The sequence below is a fragment of the Oryctolagus cuniculus genome, chromosome 8, assembly GCF_964237555.1.
Source record: "Oryctolagus cuniculus chromosome 8, mOryCun1.1, whole genome shotgun sequence".
NCBI classification, from domain to species: Eukaryota; Metazoa; Chordata; class Mammalia; order Lagomorpha; family Leporidae; genus Oryctolagus; species Oryctolagus cuniculus.
In genome coordinates, this window is record NC_091439.1 from 43,656,739 (window position 1) to 43,682,032 (window position 25,294).

The 25,294-nt window shown below is 40.7% G+C and overlaps 1 pseudogene; it reads right to left on the bottom strand.

Moving 5' to 3' along the window:
• The window catches only part of LOC138843310 (programmed cell death protein 5 pseudogene), a 65,620-nt pseudogene that overhangs the window by 12,156 nt on the left and 28,170 nt on the right, over nucleotides 1–25,294 (bottom strand).

Consider the following 25,294-nt stretch of genomic DNA (forward strand, 5'->3'; position numbering starts at 1 on the left):
CATTCCATTAAGTGAAATAAGCTGAACATGGCAAGAAAAATACCCTATGTTCTCCTACATATATAGAAGCCAAAAGACTTATAATTACCTTGACTTGATCATTATACATTATATGCAATTATCACACTCTACCCATAATATGTATAATTATTAATTGTCAGTTTTTAAAAACCTAATATTTTTCACTGGGTTATTACAATGTCCTCTTAATTTCTTAATTATTTTTGCCTTTATGTAATCTATTTTCTTTCTTTCTTTCTTTTTTTTTTTGACAGGCAGAGTTAGAGAGTGAGAGAGAGAGAGGGAAAAGTCTTGCTTCCGTTGGTTCACCCGTCAAATAGCCGCTATGGCCGGCGCGCTGCACTGATCCGAAGCCAGGAGCCAGGTGCTTTCTCATGGTCTTCCAGGTGGGTGCAGGGCCCAAGCACTTGGGCCATCCTCCACTGCCTTCTGGGGCCTCAGCAGAGAGCTGGACTGGAAGAGGAGCAACTGGGACAGAACTGGTGCCCCAACCAGGACTAGAACCTGGAGTGTCAGCACCGCAGGTGGAGGATTAGCCTAGTGAGCCACGACACTGGCCTCTGTGATCTGTTTTCAATATGACACAAAAAGTGACACTTTGAAATTTTTTTTTGCAATTTTTATTTAAGGTGTATACATTTCATGTATTTCATATATACAGATTCAGAAACACAGGGATACCACACCCTACCTTCCCTACCACTCATGTTCCTACCCTTTTTCATCACTCTTCTATTCCCATTCTTAATTTCTTCAAAGATCTATTTTCAGTTAACTTTATACTCCTAAGATCAGCCCTACACTTAATAAAGAGTTCAACAACCTATGAAGAAAGAAACAACACTGTTTCTTAGCAGTTAAGACAAGAGTTGTTAAAAATAATACATATCAGCCGGCTCCACAGCTCACTAGGCTAATCCTCCGCCTTGCGGTGCCGGCACACCGGGTTCTAGTCCCGGTCGGGGCACCAGATTCTGTCCTGGTTGCCCCTCTTCCAGGCCAGCTCTTTGCTGTGGCCAGGGAATGCAGTGGAGGATGGCCAAGTGCTTGGGCCCTGCACCCCATGGGAGACCAGGATAAGTACCTGGCTCCTGCCATCGGATCAGCGTGGTGCACCGGCCGCAGCGCGCCAGCCATTGCAGCCATTGGAGGGTGAACCAAAGGCAAAGGAAGACCTTTCTCTCTGTCTCTCTCTCTCACTGTCCACTCTGCCTGTCAAAAAAAAATAATAACATATCAAAGTGTCTATTTCATGCCTATCAAATACCTTTTAGGTATTCTATTAGTAATCACAAATCTAGTATCTTTTTTTTGGGGATTGGCTTATTTCACTAAGTATAATGTTTTCCAGTTGCATCCATTTTCTTGCAAATAACAGGATTTCATTTTTACTGCTATTTAGTATTCTATAGTGTATATAACCATAATTTCTTTTTTAAAAAGATTTGTTTATTTATTTGAAAGTCAGAGTTACACAGAGAGAAGGAGAGACAGAGAGAGAGAGAGAGAGAGAGAGAGAGAGTTCTTTTATCTGCTGGTTCACTCCCCAGTTGACCACAATGGCCAGAGCTGTGCTGATCTGAAGCCAATAGTCAGGATCTTCCTCTGGGTCTTCCCAGGTGCAGGGGTCCAAGTACTTTCGCCATTTTCTACTGCTTTCCAAGGCCATAGCAGAGGGCTGGATTGGAAGTGGAGCAGCTGGGACTTGAAATGGCACCCATATGGGATGCTGGCACTGCAGGCGGCAGCTTTACCTGCTATACCACAGTGTTGCCCCCCCCCCCCACTTTAAAATGCATCCAACAAATGTGTGTCTTTTAACTGGAGAATTTAGGCCATTTACATTTAAGGTTACTATAGATAATTAGGACTTGGTCCTGCCATTTTGCCATAAATATTCCTGTTGTTTACTTTGGATTTCCTTTGTACTTTTACTCGGAGTTTTTCTACTCTAACATTCTTTCATAGTAATGACTTTGTAAAGACTTTGTACATTCTTCCATAGTAAAGACTTTCTGGTCTTTCTGCATTTCTGTATGTAGCACATCCTTAAGCATCTTTTGCTAGGCTTGATGAGTGTTGACAAATTATTTCAATTTCTGTTTGTTATAGAAGGTCTTTAATTCACCTTCATTCATAAATGAGAGCTCTTCAGGGTACAGTATTCTGGGTTGACAGTTTTTTTTTCTGTTAAGACTTGGAATATATCTTGCCATTTTCTCCTAGCCTGTAGAGGTTCTGATGAGAAGTCAGCTGTGAGTCTAATTGGAGGTCCTCTGAAAGTAATTTGGCATTTCTCTCATGCACATTTTAAAATCATTTCTTTATGTTTTACTGTTGAAAGTTTGACTGCTATGTGTTGTAGTGAAGACCTTTTCTGTTCATGTCTAAAGAATTGTATATGCTTTCTTTAGCTGGATGTCCCTTTCTTTCTCCAAATTGGGAAAATTTTCTGTAATTATTTCGCTGAACAGGCCTTCTAATCCATTCTCTTGTTCCTCTCCTTCAGGAACTCTTAAGACCTGTATGTTGGGTTCTTTTATAGTATCCCATAAATCTCCTTCACTGTTTTTAACTTTTCTAATGTATTCTTCTTTTTTTTTCTTTTTGGTCTGATTGATAAATTTCCAATGATTTGTCTTCTAGCTCAGATATTCTTTCTTCTGTTTCAGTAAGTCTATTATTAAGGCTTTTCACTGCATTTTTAATTAGATCTATTGCATTATTCATTTTAATATTTCATTTTTATTTCTCCTTAAAAATCTCAATTTCATTGGAAAATATTTTCTCTGTCTGTTTAATTAGTGGATTTGCTTGTGATTGCTTTTGAATAGTCCTAGGATTAATTATTTGAATTCCATTTCAGGCATTTCATTGTTCTCTTTACCTTTACACTCTAATATTGAAATGTTGTGTTCTTTTGAGGGGGTTATGTTGTCTTCCTTATTCTTGTTTCTTGAATTTTTGCTTTTATTTTTAAGCATTTGTGGAGATACTTATTTTTTTCCTTTGAGGCATTCATCTTTGAACTATGCCTCTGTAGCTTAGTGGAATGTGTGCTCTTTCAGGGAATATATGGAAGTGTGTGCCAGGTGTGGCCAAGGAGCTCTGGTCAGTGCTCCAGAGTGGGGTAATTATCTAGAGTGATACCCAAGTTGAACGTGGTATATCTACTCTTAACTGAAAGGGAGTATGGTTACCTCTGTTGGTTTAATCACACCCTCACCTCCTCTCTTTCAAAGTGATTAATGCCTAGGTGTTAGCCCTCAGTAGGTGTAACACTCATCCTTGCTTCCACATGAACTGCACAAAGGATCTGTGCAGTCCCAGTGTGAGCATGGATTCTGCTACAATGACCCTCCCCCCGCCAGGCAATCTGGTAACCCTAAGCATATGGAGCCACTCACAGTGCTTGCCCAGAGACCCAGCTACACACTTTGGCCTCTCATGCAGTCACAGTATACCCACAGTCTCAGCACTCAGGACTCTCACAGTCATGGGGTGAAGAGGATACACTCCAGGCAGACACTTCTAACTGACCTGAGGATTTTTTTCTTGTCAGGTAGGACTCTGCTCCAGTGTCTAATTAATACTCTGGTGCTCTGCTACAAACAGCAACACCAACAGGTTGGCATTGGCGTGTGGGGTACAACCTGCCTGGCATTTCTGTTGCCTGTGTCAGGGACCTACCCAGGAGGTAGCATGGTCCTGTGTGGGATCCAGAGGGTACTCGGGGCTTCTGTAAGCTACAGATCACAACTTGCTAGTAGGAACTCAGACTATTTTAAATTTCTTACTCAGGTCATGTCACTGTCTTCACAACCTGTAGTGCTTTCCTCAGTTCAGTTAGAATAAAATCCAAAACCTTAACACAGCTTATATTAGGCTTGCATACAATGGTACTGCATTTGTAGAAAAATGTTGCAAATTCTTTTTGAAATCCATGTATAGCTTTTTTATAATATGCATTTCCATGAACTTTTTAAAGACCCCTTACATCTGACTCTCAGAATCCTCTGACATTATTTTCTGCTGCTTCTCTTTGGGTGAGTGAACTACAGTCACATTGACCTGTCTTTTCTGTGAATATGCAAACGACTTGTGTTCTCAGTTCTGTATAGGTGGAGTACCTTAACAAGTAACTCTAAAATATGAATGTCAATGGCATTTAAATTCAAGGAAAATTTATGTTCATGCAGTTCATAGTCAGCTGTGGTTTGATGATGGTGCAAAACAGGTCACACTGACTTCTTGCCTCACTGTTATCTGGAACAGAGGCTCCTGCCATACATTTTGCACTACTCCATCCTTGGAGTCCTTTCTATTCAGCTTACTCATAGGAAAAGACAAAGATGGGAGATTGTATAGATAGTTCAGGTAGGACATTCCATATGTCAGAAAGTGATCCTGTTATCCCACCAATCACAGGGAAATCTGAAGATAAAAATCAATTTTTTTTGCCAGGAGGAAATGCTTATTTCAGTTAATGCTATATCCTCAATTCTTAGAATACTGCTCAGAATACAGTAGACACCAAATAGGTATTTATTGGATGAATGAGAAATGAATGATGATTATTATGGAAATCATGACAAGGGTGAACCCATAGTTAGAGACTGAAATAACACCCGAAACTTTACAAGCTTCAATTGAGTTGAGTTATTGGGAATATCTTGATTTTTCTTAATTTTGTTCCATCTTTATATGTTTATACAAGGGATAACTTCTATATCAACTAGATTCACTTGAAAATTTAGAAGTTGAGCAAGAAGAAAAGCAAGGGACCTGTATTTCGTCTTCACTCTAATCATATAGACACACATCATGACATACGAAAGCAGACATATCATCTCAGGTGTCTAATTCAGAACTACTGTAATTCATTCATAGCAGTTATCTCTGTTAATAGAGAAAATGTGGTGCAAGTAAACAGAATATACTCAGGTAATTCCAAGGTATCTGAATCAATTATAAGATGTTTTTGCAAATTCTTTTGCCAACTCATTCTGGAATAATCCGATTTACTGATTGGCTTCCTTCCCATGTCATAGTACTTTTGTTGTTAGGGCTATTTCTAGTAGATATCATATTCTTTCTGAAGTCTGATTTTAAAAATTAGGTTCTTAATAGTTTTGTAAACCTTATTTTCTCTTATACTTTTCACATACTCTATTCTTTATTCTTATAATCACTGTCTTAGTGCAGGGCTTTATCTTTTCTCCCTTGGGTTTCTGCAGTGGCCTTGTAACTTATTGTTCTCTCTGTTTCCAAGATCTGTTCCATTTCCAATTCATTCTCTTTTCGCTACCAGAGTGATTTTTTTCTAGAGTGAAAATAAAGACTGGAGTCTGGGAACTAAAATTTTGGTGTCAAACAAAAGAGATATGCCATGTAAGAAATCTAGAGACATAAGAATATCCATTTTATCCCTTGTCCTTTGTAACAGAATCACAAGTTTTGGTGGAATCCTAAGTTTTAGTTGGGAATTTTATTTGTGTCCAGAGTGAAGACATACATCATTCTCTTTTATGGCTAGATATGCCACTGACTAAGGGGCCGGCACTGTGGCGCAGTGGGTTATCGCCCTGGCCTTAAGTGCCGGCATCCCATATGGGCGCCGGTTTGATACCCGGCTGCTCTACTTCCTGTCCAGCTCTCTGCTGTAGCCCGGGAGGGCAGTAGAAGATGGCCCAACTCCTTGGGCCCCTGCACCCATGTGGGAGACTGGGAAGAGGCTCCAGGCTCCTGGCTCCTGGCTTCGGATTGGCACAGCTCCAGCCATTCAGCCATCTGGGGAGTGAACCATAGGTTGGAAGACCTCTCTCCCTCTCTCTCTCTCTCTCTCTCTGAGTCTCTTCTCTCTGTGTAACTCTGACTTTCAGATAAATAAATAAATCTTTAAAAAGAAAAGAAATGCCACTGACTAAGTTTGACCAAAAAGATTGTAAGTAGAAAAGTTCTATGGTACTTCAGGAAAGACCATTTGAAATAGTACTTTCACCTATCTAGTTGTTTAATCCAGAAACAGAAGTCTTGTGGAATCTCCTTTCTTTTTCATTCTTCACATCTAAAACTATCCAAAATTCTATCAATTATATTCCAGAATTATACTTTTAAAACCTTTATTTATTTTCATTTTATTTAAAAAGAAGAGACACACACAGGGGGAAAATGAGAGAGGAGAGAGAGAGAGAGAAAGAGAGTTAGAGAGATAGAAAGATAGAGATGGAGAGATTTTCATCCGCTGTTTCACTCCCCAGATGGCCACAATGGCTGGGGATGACCCAGGCTGAAGCCTGGAGCCAGGAGCTTCTTGTGGGTCTTCCACATTGGTGCAGGGGTCCAAAGACTTAGGCCATCTTCTGATGCTTTCCCAGATGCATTAGGGGTGAGCTGGATTGGAAATTGAGCAACCGAGACTTGAACTGGTGCCCATAAGGGATGCTGGCACTATTGGTAGCAACTTAAACCCCTATGCCACAGTGCTGGTCCCTACGTCAAGGTTTTCCACATGGGTAGGAGGGGACCAGTCACTTAAGCCATAATCTGCTGCCTCCTAGGATGCACAATAGCAGGAAGATGGGGTCAGAAATGGAGCCAGGACAAGGACCAGAAACTCTGCTACTGGGTGCAGGCTCTCAAGAGATGTTTTACTGGTTGCACCAAATGCCTAGCCCTCTAAAATTATACTGAATGCCATCTACTTTTCTCCAGTGATAGCACTACCATCCTGGTTCAAACCACCAAAGGTTCACTGATTCTGTACTGGTTCTTTCTATATTCTGTTGCTGATAGTTCCATGTGTCTTGGTGTCTTCTTACATACCTCTGACCCCACTCCCTTCTTCTGCTTCCTATTTACAGAGTTTCAATATATTTGCCAAGGTAAAACAAATGAAGCCACTGTAACTGGTAGTGAGTGTCTCATCCCTATAGGATGGAAGGGCAATTATTTGCTCAATATTAGTAAATGGGAGAAAACATTTTTATTACCTTAATATTATTTAATTTAAAAAGTTTAAGATTTATTTATTTGAAAAGCAGAGTTACATGCATACACACAGACACACACATACACACACACACACACACAAAGATTGTGTAAGAAAGATAGAATGTTCTGTCTGTTGGTTTCACTCCCCAAATGGCCAAAACTGGCAGGGCTGGGCCAGGAAGAGGGAAAGAGCCTGGAATTCCATCTCGGTCTCCCATGTGGCAGGTACCCAAGCACTTGGGCCAAGTTCTGCTGCTTTCTCAGACTCATCATCAGCAAGCTAGATTGGAAGTAGAGCAGCTGCAACTCTGAACTTGCACTCAAATGGGATGCTGGTATTACAGGAAATTGCTTAACCCACTGAGCCACAACACCAGTCCAACATTTAATTTTAGAGAGGAATTTGCCTTTGCTTGGGAAGTTATCTTGATAAGCTGCTTGGGGTTAAAAGTTAGGCCTAGGAAGCTAAAGATGGGTAGACCACTCTGCCTAAATCTTGGAGAATTGGCTTTTCTCATGAGACAGGGAGTGAAGAAGAGAGGCAGAGAAAATAGGTGAGGGAGGGTGAGCCAAGAGAATAAGGAGCTGTTTTTAAATTAATTTTTAATTAATTTATTTATTTTGAAAGGGGAGAGAGAGAAGGAGAGAGAGAGAGAGAGAGAGAGAGAGAGAGAGAGAGAGAGAGAGAGAGACATCGATTTCCCATCTGTTGATTCACTCTTCAAGTGCTTGCAAAAGCTGGGGCTAGATCAAGCCAAAGTTGGAAGCAAGGAATTCAGTCAGGGACTCCCATGTCAGAGGCAGAAAACCAAGTACTTGAGCCACCATCTGCTGCCTTCCTGGGTGCACACTGGCTAAAAGTCAGAATCAGGAATGGAGCTGAGACTTGAATGCAGGTATTTTGATATTGGATATGAATATCCCAACAGCATTTTAACCATTATGCCAAATGTCTGCTTCAGCAGCCAGGACTTTTGTGTGAAATATTTGAAGGTTCTTATAAGAAATCTTGTATAAGTAAATGTACATGATAGTGATGAAAAACTCAGGATATAGATATGTATGAACAACCAGAGAAAGAAAGAGGGGCCATCCTCCATCTCTGCTTATGTTCCACAGGATGAACTCTAAATGCTGGTGTCAAGACACTGTGACCTGAGAGCCTTGGCTGAGCTAGGCTGGGACTGGGAGTTTTGTGATCTCCTTTGATGTGCTTGCCAAGATGTGCCCTTGGGGGCCTTCCCCAGAGAAATAACTATGAAGTTCCAGCGACAGAAATTCAAATGAGTCAGAGGCAACTCATTTGATCATAGTCACTGTTTTTGTATCAAAGGGACTCTCAAGCCAGAATAGATAGCTACATCTCTGGAAAGTTCTGACACCAGAGGTCCAGTGTAAAGTGAGAGGGAAAAGAGAAGCTAAACTATGTAGCTTTTTGAATGTTGCTCTGATAATGAAGTGTGAGTATGAAGGGAGCTTGATTTTGTCAGCCATTAACAGATTGGAAGGATATTCAAATACTGATGAGTGTCGAAAGCTGGAATTTTCTATCAGGCCATTGAAATGAGCTTTCAATTACATGGTGAATTTGGTTAATTTTTAAGCATAATAGCTTTATAAGAACTCAGTATTTGCTTTATGAAAGAAGATCTCTTTCCGAAAGGACAGTTTTCCTGTTACCGCATAAACTACTAAAAGCTTTCATTCACCATATTCTTTGAAGAGGTGAAGAAATGTAGGAGTGGATGCCAGCAGAGGTCCCAGGTACACACAGATATTCTTTTTGTCTCTAGGCTTTTGCATGCAGATTCTTCAAGTGACTCCTGAGGTAGAGATCATGTTTACTTTATAAACTCATAGAACACTCAAAGTAGAATGCCTCTGTGGTCACTATAAGCCTCCCTGGAGGTTGCCCTCTCAATATCTGAAGCCATGACTGCATTTACTTTAATGGCTCTGAACACCAATGGAACACTGGTTTATAATAACTAGTAGGCTGTAATCTGACTTCCTATATATCCTCACATTTGGGCTACTCTTGAGTTATTCAGTTGTCTGTTGAGTCCAAGATGAGTATACCCTCCTGAAGTAGATAACTGCAAGTATATTTTGCTCTGGGTCACCCATAAATTTTACTTAGAGCTGGAGGGAGGTCAGTGTGTATCCTTTTAGTCATCCTTAGCAGGGGTAGGGGAACCTTTTCCCTGCCAAGGGCCATTTGGATATTTATAACATATGTGGACCATACAAAATTATCAACTTTAAAAATGAGCCTGCTACAGATTTGTTGAATTCTCAGGTCCCACCTGTAGTTGCTGTGTCAGGGTCAGATCAAACGATCTCACAGGTCTTATACAGCCAATGGACTGGATGTTCCCCACCCCTGTTTACAGCAATGACCCAGGGCAAATGAACTGACAGCAGCTCCATTTGAAATTAAGCCAAATGGCATCCCTGCTCTGGCCCAGGTCCATTCCTTGAGGTCTCTCAATGGCTAGGTAGGATGCTAGCAGGGAAATTAGAAACAGGGAGATTGAAGGAAATAGGTTCTAATACAAGTTGGGTTAGATACTAAAGAAACAGAACACGGGAGGTTGCCATTTCTCTCTTAGCTGCTAATCATCATGGTGACTAGCAGTCATCCTCTGGGAAATGCCACTGCCCTGGGCACCAGCCTTCCTGCCTGGGCTACTCATGCTGCAGACACAGCTGGGATGCTCTGCCAGAGAGCAGCTCTGTACTTTGGCTGTAACACTGGGAACCAGGCTGCTTCAGGCTCCAGAGAAGCATGCTACTGTCTACTTGATATGTGGGATGCCCTTCTGTAACTTGAAGGGTGGTCATGGATGTAGAGTGGCTACAATAGAGCCAGACATGATTGAGTTGTCCTAGGCATTCATTAATACTTTTCAGGATGACTTTTTAGCAGTGGTTCACAAGCCTGATCAATATTCAGAATCACAAGAGTAGCTTAAATGCCCATTCAGAAATTCAGATTCAATGCTTCTTGACAAGGGAATGGAATCTTTGTCCAGCCCTTATGGGGAGTACCTGTGTCATGGGGATGGACACAGCAGAGTGTAGATAAAATGATCTGAGCCAGAAGGAACATGTTGTTGAACATGGTAGGTATCTCTTGGAGGCAATATCCGAAGTATTTATTTTATTATAGATCTTAAAAATATTGATGTTTGTTTGCAAAACCATAGAATGGATATAACACTATCTCCTCATGTTTCACAGTTTCCACAGCAGGTTTTGTTTACATTTATCTGTTGCATGTAGCTCTAACATTTCAAATGTGTTTCTCTTTGGGACTTCAACAAAGTATTTTGAAACACTGTGGGTTGGAGGACAGGCAGATACATTTTTCCCTGAGATTCTTTCATCACTGAGCTTGACAGGGAATGGATGAAGGAATGAAAAAAAGACTAAAGTACAAAGCTAAGCTTGAGGCTGGATAAATGGTAAGACACTGTGAGGAGAAGTCAAAGAAGACTAGGCAGAGGGCTGCATAGTGGAGGATCAATGAGCAGAACATGACTCAAAGAAAAAGAACAATCAGAGGAGAACTAGGGTTCCTCGCTCGACAGTTTCTATCTCGCGGTGTCCATTTCTTATCACACACTTACTGTAAAGAAACTTGTGGGAACACAAATGGAATGCCATGCTGCCGTGGTTGGAGGGGATGTGCCTGTGTCCCAGAGGGACCTCATGGAAAAGCTGATGAGCTGGCAGTGGTAGCTGCTGCTGTGGCCTAGGCTCTGGTCTTCTGTGGAAGATTCCATATCTTGCCTACTGCCTCTGAGGAGGCTGTGGAATGAAAGTGACTATTTCAGGTGCAGATGGTTCCTGAGGAAGGCCTTCTCCATTTCCAGCCTGGCAGGGTTCATCGATTTCATGCTTTCTGGGCTGCACTGTACTTCTTTGTCACAGTTATTATTATTTCAGTAATTTTATGAATAATGGACTAATATAAGGGTCCTTCCAAAAGTTCATGGAAAGTGTACAGTATTCTTCAATTATACTTTTCATGAGCTTTTGGAAGCCCCATTCATATATTAAGGCAGAATCACTTTCCCCCATGAACCTATCTTGGTATTCCTCATGTTCAAATTCCAGTCAGCTCTGTGCTCAGTACCAGGGGAAAGCTGTGTCCGAGAGGAAAGAAGACATGAAGACTACACTTCTAAGACTGTTTTCTGCCCTGAAGCTTAACTCTGTCATGGGAGAAAAAGCTTCAAGTACAGACAAAAGTGTCTTGGCCAAAAACATGAAAGGAAATTTTTCCAGATTTCAGAAAAATACCTCCTCCTACTTAGAAGGTAGGAGCTGCTAGGAGCAGTGGGCCTTGGGTCTGGAGGAAGTCCCCTACTTCTCTAGCAGAGCCCAGGAGGGACAACACTTTGAGGAGGCAAGGCCACATTGTGAGTCCAGAAGCTGATGGGAAGGGGGGAGCTTTTGAATAAATCAAATCTGGCACCCACCTTCTCACACAGTACAGGGGCCCTCTACATTTGGTGGTCAGGCCCCTATGTTGGAATCTAAGCCCCAACAGGCTTTAAGGACTCTTTGACTGGGCCAGGGTAACTGGAATCAGGCTGCACCAGCCCTACAAAAGATGAACGCTGTCCCTCGCAAGTGTATTGGCTTGTGAGGGTTGCTGTGACAAAGAACTACCAGCCAGGTGGCTAGAACAACAGAGATATATTGTCTCATAGTTCTGGAGGCCAAAAGACTGAGGTCAAGGCATTTCCAGGGTTGGTGCCTCCCAGCCCTGTTGTGTGGCCCTGTCTTAGCTTCTGGCATTTCCCAGCAACCTCTGGTATTCTCTGGCTTCTGCTGTGTCACCCTGATGTCTTAGCCCATCTGCGTAAGTTGTTTCTGTGAACAAGACTTGGCTTAAATTTCTTTTTGTACAAGGATACCAGTCATATTGGATTAGGGCCTTCCTAACGACCTCATCTCAGCTCTTTTACCTCTGTAAAGACTATATCCAAACTCATTGGTCCAAATAGTACTCCCACTTCTCCAAATAATTAAACCCAAAATAGCAAGTGAGCTTCCTTGCCAAGAAACCAGCTGCAGTTCTCCTTTCCATTGAAGACTGACTTTGATTTTCAGCTAAAGTAATAGGTTCCGCATGAATAGAGGATAATCTGCATTATTAGCATCTGACCAGAGCAAGTAATGTTTTCAAAGCTCAGGAGGAATTGAGGAAACAGTTGAAGGCAGGTTTTTTTTTTTTTTTTTCTCTCTCTGTGGCAAGATTAGGGTTTCCCCAGAAAAGGAAGAGAGAACTGGTCAAAGGACTTGAAAGAGTGAGTTATATGAAAAGGAAAGGGAATTAAAAGGGGAAGGGGGAGACATTTGGCATGGGAGAGATGCAACAGTGACACAGGATACCTTCTCAGAATCTGGCAGGTTGTCAATAAAGGACTACAGTGGGTGAAATTGTAAGCTCCTTTGCCGTAAGTCAGAGGTGTGTTGATGCATTGCTTATTTGGTGAAGTGCTTTGTGTTCCTCCTTCATAGTCCTGTGTGTGGATCCGGGGAAGACCAAAGACAGGAGGGATGTGGGAGCTTCACAGGATAGAGGCTCCCTCCTCATCTTCCTCATTGTAAGCTATGGGCACAATGGAGAGTGCCACAGGCCACCAGCACAAATAGAGACAGTAAGATTGAGCCCTGATGGGGATTACGGATCTCCTTACAGGCAGGAAGGTGTCTTGTCCAGTGTGAGAAGTCTTGAAAATCCACAGGTGAATATTCTAACATTCAGTTGAATCAACTAAGAAATGAATAACAACCTTTCTCCAAGGTGAGACAGTTTCTGAACTTTAATGTTTGGACTTCAAATACAATTTGGACCCTTTGAAGTTTATCATTCTTTCTTTAGGGGTAGGGAATGAGACAAGGCAGTTTTTAAAACATTTATGACAAAAACTGTCTAGATATCAAAAAACTTTTATCAAACAATATTTTGATGATTTGAATGTTGTTATGTTGGAAGCTTTTAGTTAAAAAAAATGTTCAGTTTTGACTCTGGTGCTGTGGCACAGTGGGTTAAAGCCACGGCCTGCAGAGCCAGCATCCCATATGGGTGCCTATTAGAGTCCCGGCTGCTCCACTTCCTGTTAGTTTCCTCCTAACACGCCTAGAAAACAGCAGGGGAAAGCTGTTTCTGGGCCACTAAACCCACGTGGGACACTCAGATGAAGCTCCTGGACCCTGGCATTTGTGGCCATTTGGGGAGTGAACCAGCGGATGGAAGATCTCTCTCTGTAACTCTGCCTTTCAAATAAATGAAATCTGAAAAAAATTCAGTTTCAATAACTGAATAAAAAAAGAATATTTGGAAAGTGGGAGGAAGAAAATAAGGTTAATGCTAGTGGAAATGACCAAGATATACTTTGCATTTGTGTATCATATTGTTTCATGTATTATCACTGTTTTTTCTAGGACTTAACATTTGCTTTATTCTTTCTTCCTTCAAAATAAAAATATTCTATGCTTGACACGTGTAAAGAATTCATGTATGTATTCAGATGTGATTTTTAAGTTGGAACTCATTAATAACTTTAAGGATATTTAGTCATAGGGCAGACATTTGGTCTAACAAGATACTGGTTGAGATTCCCACATCCCATATCAGAGCGCCTGGACCCAAAACCTGCCTCTACTCCTGATTCCAGCTTCCTGCTAATGAACACCCTGGGAAGAATTGGTGATAGCTCAATTGATTGGGCTTTTGTCCTACCTGTGGGAGAAGACTAAATTCTGGGCCCTTGGCTTCAGTGTCACCCAGGCTCAACTGTTGCAGGATTTTGGAGAGTGAGCCAGCAGATGGAAGCTCTCTGCCTCTGTGTTTCTCTCAGCCTCCCCCACCTAAAATGCAAATAAATAATTTTTTAAAAAAATATTTACCTGTTTCATGTCTACATTTGTTTACTCTATGAACACCTCAGAGTAAGTTCACTATCGGCACTGTTACTTTCAAGAATGAGGGGTAGGCATTGTTCAGGTGGTTAAACTGCTGCTTGGAATGCCTGCATCCCTTATCAGAGTGCTTGGGTTTGGATCCTGCCTCTGCTTCCAATTTAGCTTCTTTTTAATGTATCTGGGAGGCAGCAGATGAAGGCTAAAGTGCTTGGATTCCTGTTTTCCATATGAGAGACTCAGATTGAGCTCTGGACTCCTGGCTTCAGCCTGACCGAGCCCTGGCTATAGTGGGCATTTTGGAGAGTGATCTGGCAGAGGGAGCTCTCTCCTTATCCTTCTCTCCTCTCCTGTCTCCTCTCTAGTCTCTCCTCCCTCCCTTTATTTTCTCTCCTCGTCCTGTCCCTTCCCAAGTCTCCCCTCCTCAGGGAATAATTTTGCTTTGTACAGTGCAGGAGAATTGAGCACATGTCTACTAAGGGCACTAAGTGCAACCCCTAGGCAAAGTTCCATTTGTGAATTCGTGCACTGAAAGAACTTATGCATGTTCAAACATATTACATTCATGGAATATAGTAATTGATCAGTAAATGACAATGTTTATTATATGAAAAAAAGATGAGCTGTGAAAAAGTTAAAAAGCTTGGCTTAAAAATTTAAACTGTTGGATATAAGAATTGATAATTGAGAGAGCCTATCCTTGTTTCTTGTAGTGTCAGGTGATATGAAGGATAAAAGAATGCAAAAGAAGAATAAGAAATGATCTGAAGCAAGAGCTCTAGTGATGGTGGTCTGGTTTATTGAGAACACTCTATACATGAAATAACCAAGAAAATAAAATGAGTGCATATGAACTAATTAGAGAAAATAATATTTTCATTCTTTAGCTTAATGAGAGTTAAAATAAATGGAAATTCATGAAGACTAGAGTAATTGGGGATTGGATTGGAAGTGGAGCAGCTGGGACTTGAACTAGAGCCCAAGTGGGATGATATGAAAGGTGGTGGTTTAACCTGCTATACCATAACGCTGGTCCAGAAATCTTGTTTTCTAAAAAAATTTAGAATTTATTTTATTTGGGAGACAGGGAGACATAGAAAGAGAGAAAAAGACAGAGCTCTCATCTACTGGTTCACTATCCAAATGCCTATAACAATTGGGGTTGGGTTGAAGCCAAGAGCCAGGAACTCAATCCGGATCTCCCATGTGGATGGCAATAAGAAAATTACTTGAGAAATTATCTGCCGACTCCCAGTATGTGCATAACACACTGACAAATCTGACCCTTCTACAGATTCTTGTCCTCCCTCCCAGGTTGCTGTCCAGTTCTGTTGGAGCCGATTACAAAGGCGACATGTTTTACATGCTCTTTGACAATGGGAAATTAATCTGTCTTCCACTATTTCTGCTAAACTAAGCCATCTGCCTCACAAAAATTGTCAAATAGACAGTGGGACATACCTTGTTGTTTGTGGAAATTGAAGAGAAACCAGAAACATGTGTTTCTACACACACATCACTTGTAACCCGTTTTCTGAATAGGGTCTATTCAATAATTCTTTTCCTACAATAACTTTTAAATAATGTAGGTTGAAGCTTTTTATATTTTTTCTGTTAGTTTCAATTTTCATTGTATAATTGAAAAAGCAATTCTTGACTTGACCTTTATTAAATATTTCAGTTTGAAGACTTGATCAATATTAAGTGTTTCTAATGCAGTGGTACTTCTAATGAGAGGATACTTGGGACAGACTAGAATCAGGTAAGTTAGGAAGGGCTTAGGTCAAGAACGACACATATAAGTTAACATTTGTCCAAGCATCTACAAAGCAAACTTTGAAAATCTGTGTTTACTCCTTCTTAAGATTTAGCTCTTTATCACTGTTTTCTTTTGAAGAAATGAAAAGCTCAAAGCTGCCCACAATAAACGCTAACAATTCCTTGCAAAAAAGAGTCATGGCTAACATTCTGGTGAAAGGCACTTCCAATGAACTTAAGAAATAACCTCCTTAGCAGTCATGCTGCTATGATGACTAAGGAGCTCAAGATCCTTCAGATCTTGGTTCTCAAGATTATTTCCTTAGGAGAAGATTAGTCACATGATGATTTTTCAGGAGACTTTTTGTCTCACAAAATCTTACTGACAAAAGATAAAGAAAAAAGAATCCACATTTGGCAATGGTCCATACTTGTGGAAACCAATATCTCAGTGTAGACAAACTTAAGCTGGCTAAACCAATGCTGTTCCATTGATGAAAGAATCTTATTCCCTCTGGTATAACCAGAAGCATTATTTTTTTGGATCTAAGACTGTCTCTTTTCCTTAATTTTTGTTCCATGCTTTCAGTTTTTCCAGGGGAAAATGAAATGACAAAGAGAGTCAATCAAGTAAAGTACAGGTCGATTGTAACTGAAACTTTTTTCTCATGGGTACCTGTTGTGTTATAAAGTGTGTTTTAGCAACTTGTTTTTTGTATTAAACTTATTTTTAAAATGATAAATATCACAGGGGCATTTATTGTGAACCCAAGGGTGAAGATATTTGGGTTATCAAAATAGTAAAAGTAGCATCTGTTCCCTTCTCTTTTTTTAAAAGATTTTATTTATTTATTTGAGAGGTAGAGTTACAGAGAGTGAGAGGGAGCAACAGAGAGAAAGGTCTTCCTTCTGTTGGTTCAATTCCCAAATGGCCACAAGGGCCGGAACTGTGCCGATCCAAAGCCAGGAGCCAGGAGCTTCTTCCCTGTCTCCCATGCGGGTGCAGGGACCTAAGGATTTGGGCCATCTTCTACTGCTTTTCCAGGCCACAGCAGAGAGTTGGATTGGAAGAGAAGCAGTCGGGACTAGAACCAGCGACCACATGGGATGCTGGCACCACAGGTGGAGGATTAACCCACTGAGCCATGGTGTTGGCCCCTGTTCCCTTCCCTTTGCCTCAAAGTGTTGGGTCACTATTACCAAGAATGAAGGAAGGAAAAGGCCAAGGGTCACATCCAGATACAGGGTGATTTGATGCTTCATTAATGAACTTCTCAAAGTCTGAATGTCATAGACAATGTCACTAGGATCTTTATTCTCTTACATTTTATAATTGTTATTTGAAAATATGAGTAACATTTTAGAATAAGAACTTCTTTGAAAATATTTGGCGATACAGTTACTATCCTTATCCTGCTGAGAGTTTGTGTGCTATAGATTCCAGGTAGATAATAATAAATGAAATAATCTAGAAAAAGAGGTGACAGCATGCCAGAGCCTGTGGTGAATAGGAGAGGGTCGAGTCACCAACAAGGCTGCACAGCTCAGAAACTGGAAGCTGTTGCTTATGCAATGCAGCTCTGTTGTTTGAGAGTGATTTTTTGTTAGGAAAACCCCAATTTTGAATTTTATGCAAAATCTAGTTGATTGCTTTTTTCTTTTTAAAAAAATTATTTAAGGAATACAAGCTTCATGCATTTAATATAAATAAATTTGGGACCATGATGATTCTCCCCCTGCCAACCTTCCTCTCACCCCTACTCCCACCCTGCTTCCTCTTCCTTCTCTATTTCCCATTCTTATTTTTTACAAAGATCTAGTTTAAGTTATTTTTATATTCATAAGATTAATCCTACAATAAGTAGAGAGTTCACCAAATAGCATGAAGGAAAAAATTATACAAAAACAAACAAATAAGAACAGTCAAGACAAGGGCTATTCAAAATCATAGCAACTCAAGATGTCAATTTCACTCCTATATATTACCTTGTAGGTACTCTATTAGTTACCAAAGATCAGAGAGACCATATGGTATTTGTCTTTTTGTGACTGGCTTATCTCACTAAGTATAATGGGTTTCAGGTGCATCCATTTTATTGCAATGACAGGACTTAATTTCTTTTTTTTTACCACTGTGTAGTATTCCATTGTATGTGCACGCACACACACACACACACACACACACGTATATATATGATAATTTCCTTATCCAGTCTTCAGTTGATGGACATCTGGGTTGATTCCATATGTTAGCTATTATATACTGAGCTGAAATGAACATGGGGGTACAGGTCACTCTTTGATATGCTGAATTCCTTTTGTTTGGATAAATTCCAAGGAATGTGATGGATGGCACATATGCTAGTTCTATATTCAGCTTTTTGAAGTATCTCCATACTGTCTTCCACAGTGGCTGTACCAGTTTACATTCCCACCAACAGTGGATTAGGTTACCCTTTTCCCTGCATCATCACCAACATTTATTTTTTTGTTGGTTTCTGAATAAGAGCCATTTTAGCTGAGGTCTGGGGAAACCTCACTGTGTTTTTGATTGGCATTCCCTGATGGCCAGTGATCCTGAGCAATTTTTCAGGTGTCTTTGGCCATTGAGTTTCCTTTTCTTAAAAAATGTCTGGGGACCGGCGTCTTGGCGCAGTGTGTTAATCCTCCACCTGCAGTGCCAGCAACCCATATGGTCGCTGGTTCAAGTCCTGACTGCTCCTCTTCCAATCCGGCTCTCTGCTGTGGCCTGGGAAAGCAGTAGAAGATGGTTCAAGTCTTTGGGCCCCTGCACCTGCATGGGAGACAAGGAAGAAGTACCTGTCTCCTGGCTTCGGATCAGCACAGCTCCAGTTGTTGCAGCCATTTGGGGAGTGAACCAACGGATGGAGGACCTTTCTCTGTCGCTCTCTCTCACTGTCTGTAACTCTACCTCTCAAACAAATAAATAAAATTTTTTTAAAAAAGAAAAATGTCTGTTCAGGTTCTTTGCACATTTCTTAACTGAGTTGTCTGTTTCCTAGTTATTGAGTATCTTGAGCTCTTTATAGATTCTGGAAATTAATCCTTTTTTCAGTTGTATAATTTGCAAATATTTTCTCCCATTCTGTCAGTAGCCTCTTCACTTTGCTGAGTATTTGTTTTATAATGCAGAAGCTTCTAAATTTGATGTAATCCCCTTTGTTAATTTTGACTATGATTGTCTATGTTTCTGGCATATTTTCCATGTAGTCGTTCCCTATGCCAAAATCTTGTAGGGTTTCCCCAGGGTTGTCTATAATTTGGTGGTATCACATCGTAGGAATAGGTCTCTGATGATCCATTTTGAGTGGATTTTTTTGCTAGGTGTAAGGTAGGGGCCTTGTTTCATACTTCTGCTTGCAGAGATCCAGTTATCTAAGCACTATTTGTTGAAGAGACTATCTTGCCTGCAGGGATTGATTTTTGCTCCTTTGTCAAAGTAATTTGGTTGTATATGCATAGATTGATTAATGGAGTTTCTATTCTGTTTCACTGATCTACATGTCTATTTTTGTGCTAGTACCAGGCTGCTTTGATTATAATTGTCCTGTAATATGTCTTGATCTGGTATTGTGATGCCTTCAGCTTTGTTTTTGTTTTTTTAAGATTGCTTTAGTTATTCGAGGTTTCCTTTATTCCATATGAATTTCAGCACCATTTTTGCTATATCTGAGAAGAATGTCCTTGGAATTTTGCTTTGTATCACATTGAATCTGTAGACTGCTTTTTGTAGTATGGACATTTTGATGATATTGATTCTTCTAAACTATGAATATGAAAGATTTTTTTCATTTTGTGTGTCTTCTTCTGATTTTTTTCTTTAATGTTTTGTAATTCTCATCATAGAATTCTTTGACAACCTTGGTTAAATGTATTCCAAGGTATTTGATTTTTTTGGTAGCTATTGTGAATGGAAATGATTTTAGAAGTTCTTTCTCAGCTGTGGCTTTGTCTGTGTATACAAAGGCTGTTGATATTTTGTGTGTTGATTGTATATTCTGGAACTTTACCAAATTCTTCCGTGAGTTCCAATAGTCTCTTGGTGTAGTCTTTTGGATCCCTTAATAGAGAATAATGTAATCTGCAAATAGGGATAGTTTGAGTTCCTCCTCTCCAATTTGTATCCCTTTGATTTCTTTTTCTTGCCTAATGGCTCTGGCTAAAACTTCCAGGACTATATTGAATAGCAATGGTGAGAGTGGGCATCCTTGTCTGGTTCCAGATCTCAGGGGAATGCTTCTAACTTTTCCCCATTCAGTAGGATGCTGGATTGCCTGGATTGTCTTGAAAAGACTTTTCATCATGAAAGGATGTTGTATTTTGTCAAATGCTTTCTCTGCATCTATTGAGATAATCATATGGTTTTTGTTCTTCAATTTGTTAATGTGATCTAGCACATTGATTTATTTTCAAACATTGAACCATCCCTGTATAACAGGGATAAGTCCTACTTGGTACAGATGAATGATCTTTCTGATGTGTTACTGATTTTGATTGGCTACTATTTTGTTGAGGATTTTTGTATCTATGTTCATCAGAAAAATTGGTTTATAATTTTATTTTTCTGTTTTTTTTTCTGGTTTAGGAATTTAGTTAATGCTGGTTTCATTGAAGGAGTTTTGGTGGATACCCTCACTTTTAATTATTTTGACTAGCTTCAGAAGAATTGGAATTAGTTCTTTAAATGTGTGGTAGAATTCAGCCAATTAGCCAACAGTACCTAGGCATTTCTTTGTTGGGAGGGTGTTTATTACTGATTCAATCTCCATCTTGATTATTAGTCTGTTTAGGTATTCTGTGTCTTCATGATTCTCTTTTGGTAGATTGTATGTGTCCAGGAATCTATCCATTTCTAGGCTTCCTGATTAGCTGCCATACATCTCTTTATAGTAATTTCTGATGATTCTTTTTATTTCTGTGTTATCTGTTGTTACATTGCTTTTTCATCTCTTATTTATTGATTTGGATCTTCTCTTTTTTTGATTAGTTGGTTAAAGGTGTATCAATTTTTTATTTTTTTCAAAAAATCAACTCTTCATTTCACTAATTTTTTGTATTTCTTCTTTCAATTTTTTCTAATATTTTGATTATTTCTTCCTACTGATTTGGGATTTGGTTTGCTGTTTTTTTCTAGGTGCTTGAGATACAGTGCCAGTTCATATGTTTGATGACTTTACAGATTCTTGATGTAGTTACCAATTGCTATAAACTTTCCTTTTAACTCTGTTTTTGCTGTATCCCACAAGTTTTGATATAACATATTGACATTTTCATTCATTTCCAGGAATTTTTTATTTCTATTTTAATTTCTTGTATTACCCACTGTTCATTCAGGAGCATGTTATTCAGTCTCCACGTGCTTGCATGTGTTATAGATTCTTGAATTGTTTGTTTCAAACTTCAACCCATTGTAATCATAGAAAATCCATGGCATGATTTTAATTTTTTTTTGAATTTTCTGAGACTTACTTTATGGAGTAGTATATGGTCTATCATAGAGAAATTTCCATAAGCTGCTATGAAGAATGTGTGTTCAGCAAGTGTGGGATGCAAAGTTCTGTAGACACCAGCTAGTTCCATTTGGTCTATAGTGTCGATTAGCTCTGTTTGTTGATTTTCTATGTGGTTGATTTATACATTGATGAAAGTAGGGTGTTGAAGTCCTTTGTTACTATTGTTTTGGAGTCTTTGTCTCCCTTTAGATCCATTAACATTCATTTTACATATCCACACTCCTTGTATTTGGGTACATATACATTTATTATAGTCACATCTTCATGTTGAATTGATCCTTTAATCATTACTCTCTTTTGTTTAAAGAGTTTATTTATTTATTTGAGAAGTAGATTTACAGACAGAGGAGAGAGAGAGAGAGAGAGAGAGAGAGAGAAAGATGTTCCATATGCTGGTTCATTCCTCTGATGGTTGCAACTGCGCCAATCCTATGCCAGGAGCCAGGAGCTTCCTCTGGGTCTCTATGTGGAAGCAAGGGCCCAAGGACTTGCGCCATCCTCTACTGCTTCCCAGGCCATAGCAGAGAGCTGGATCAGAAGTGGAGCAGCGGGGTCTTGAACTGGCTCCCAAATGAGATGCCAGCACTGCAGGAGGTGGCCTTACCCTCTACACCATAGCACTGGCCTACCAAGTTTGTTATTAAGGCTTTCCACTGCATTTTTTATTTGCTCTATTGAATTCTTCATTTCTAGTATTTCATTTGATTTTGTGTTAAAATCTCAATTTCACGGGAAAAATTTTCATTCATATTATGTGTGGCTTTCTTTAATTCATGGACTTGCTTCTGATTGCTTTTGAGTAACCCGATGATTAATTTTTTAATTTTTTTTTCTGGCATTTTCACAATCTCTTCATCTTCACATTCTTATATTTAAGTATTGTGTGTCTTTTGTGGGTCATAGTGTCTTCCTTATTCTTGTTTCTTGAATTTCTGCATTTATTTTTAGACATTTGTGGAACTTTTTTTTTTTTCTCTCTGATGCCTTTTATCTGAGCTGTGCATCTGTGGCTTAGTGGAATGTCTGCACTTTCAGTGAATACCAGGAGTGTTTGGTGGGTATGGCTAGGGAGCTGTGGTCAGTGCTCCAGGATGGGGTGAGAATCCAGATAACACCCAAGTTGGACATTTTACCTCTCCTCTGGTTAAGGGGATGGAGAGGAATGGTCACCTCTGTTTGTTCAACTACCCCTTACTTCCTCTCCTACAAGCTGAGGAATGCCCAATTGTTATTCCGCAGTGGTGTTCAACTCTCATCCACATGGCTGTATGAACCTCACATGTGAACCATACAGTGCTCCCTGTGAGCTTGGTTCCCTCTGCTATGAGCTTCTCTACACAACCAAGGAGCTCTTGGAGTGTGCAGTAGCACTCAGTGATTGCTGAGAAACCCAGCTACACCATGCCTTCTATCATGCAGTCACAGTGTTTTCTCAGTCTCAGCACCTAGGGCTCTCATGGTCAAGGTGTAGAAGAGGGACCACTTCACCCTGCTAGCCTGTCCCATCCATAAGGTGATTGACTGTTCCCACAGCCACTGCTGCTGTGTGTTCCACCCTACTAGATCAAGCCTGATCCTCCCAGCCAAACTCAAAGTCAGTGGGAAATGCAGGTTCTTCTCTTTGGTAAAATCTCTGGATCACAGGCATGCATAATACCCACTGGCTGTAGCCCAGCTCACTTCACAATTGTGCTGTGCACTTACAGGAGTCCCCACAGGTGACACTTGCCTTCCTTAGGGACGGCTCCCCCTCTCTACATGTTGCAGGGTGGGTACAGCCAACTGGAGACTTTCCCTCCTGTTGCTCTTGAACTGCTGTTGTTGCCCCTGCTGAGTGGGTGGAGAGTGTCCCTGATAGTTGCTGGGCACACGCACAGTGGCTGGAGTAGCTTCTACCTGCATAAAATCTACAAATGGTGCCAGCTCTCCCACAGCTGACCGCAGGTTGCTATTGTAGCAGGGAGAGATACACATTGCTTTTTTTATTTCCCCCCCATGAGTGAGCAGTCACTCTGCTGCCCTTAGGAATCTGGGTCATACTTAAAAATGGTGCAGTCCTTTAGGCTCTTTCACCAGCTATATCAACAGGGGAGCAGGCCTGTGAAGTCTGACTTCACCTTGTTTTTTGGGGTGGGCACTTTATCTGGATCCAAGCTATTGGGTCCTTTGTTTTCTCGCTCATTGCTGAGTGTCTGCACTTTGCACACAGGTCTAGGCCATTTCTACTGCTTTCTCTGGACCTCCCTCTGCAATTTCCCCTGCAGCTTTACCCTGAGAATATACTTTCTCCACTTTTTTTTTCATTAATTTTGCTTAGCCTAGATCATACTGCTGTGTCAGTATTCTACCATTTTGGAACCCCTTATTTATGGCTTTTTATTGATGTGAAAGGCATATGGGCAAAGATGGAGATGGAGATCTTCCATCTGATGGGTTCACTCCTCAAATACCTACATCATCTTTAGTTGGGCCAGGTCAAAGACAGGAGCAAGAACTCAATCTGGGTTGCCCACATAGGTGGTCAGGATCCACATACTTGAGTGACTATCTGCTGCCCTCAGGGTACACATTAACAAGAAGCTGGTATCCAGAGCAGAGCTAGGATTCTAACCCAGACACTCTACTATGGGATACAGGTATCCCACTTTGTATCCTGACCAGTAGACCAAATATCTGCTCCTAATATATTGATTAAAACGTTAGCAACTAAAGATTTTTTTTATTTGCTGGACCAAATATTCTGGAGGCTAAAAATAATCTGCAATCAGGATCTTAGCCATGAATAATTAATTTTCATCATACATAGAGATATTTTTTTTACACTTGCCCTCTGTAAGGGAGATCCCTCACAATTGGAACATTTCCTAGAGAAAAACATTTAATGATAATATCAGAGAGCATATACTGTAGAAAATGAGCCTTCTTTAGATTCTGGTCTAAGTAAACCACCTGAAAAGAAAAAAAACTTAATGGAAGAATTTGAATTTAAAAAGGCTATTTGTAGGCCGGTGCCCTGGCTCAATAGGCTAATCCTCCACCTGCAGCGCCAGCACACCGGGTTATAGTCCCGGTTGGGGCACCAGATTCTGTTCTGGCTGCTCCTCTTCCAGTCCAGCTCTCTGCTGTGGCCCGGGAAGGCAGTGGAGGATGGCCCAAGTGCTTGGGCCCTTCACCCGCATGGGAGACCAGGAGAAGCACCTGGCTCCTGGCTTCGGATCAGCACGGTGTGCCGGCCGCAGTGCGCTGGCCGCAGCGGCCACTGGGGGGTGAACCAACGGAAAAAGGAAGACCTTTCTCTCTCTCTCTCTCACTGTCCACTCTGCCTGTCCAAAAAAAAAAAAAAAAAAAAAAAAAAAGCCTATTTGATGATGTCAAGAAATTATTAATTTGCTGATTCTGAATAAGACAGATGTTAGATAAGAACACTTCTATATTTTTAGAGATACATACTGTGATTTGTTGGGGTGAAATGAAATGATGACTCATATTTACTTCAAAATGTATCAACAAGAAATAAAAAGAGAATACATGGGAAAATGAAAGCCTTTGATGGAATGCTATGACAAGGTGCTTCTTCAGTGCATCTGTAATGAGAACCATGCCTCTTCTCAGCCTTGTGTCTAACACCTTGTCGCTCCCCCACTCGCGGAGGAACGACACCCTGCCGCCCCCCCACCCCGCCCCGCCTCCACGGAGGAGCGGCACACCACCGGCCGGCTTTCTCAGGGGTTTCTCAGGGGTTGCTCAGATGTTCCTCAGATGTTCCTGGTGCATGTTGTCTCTCTCTTCCTTTATAGTCCCCTTCCACCAATCCGTGCTCTGCTGCCCACCCACCGAGCACGCTGCTCTCCTCCAATCAGGAACAGGATCAGCTCCTGCAGCTTGTTAGTTGAATTGGTGAGGCAGCTGTGTGGAAGTTGTTTTCTCTCTCTCAGCGCCATATTGTGGGAGATTAGATGCATAGAATTAGTCTTAGCAGTTCCAGTAATTTAGTCTAGTCTCGGTTGCTCCCCACACACCTCTCTCATATGTTTTCTTGTTCTTGGTAC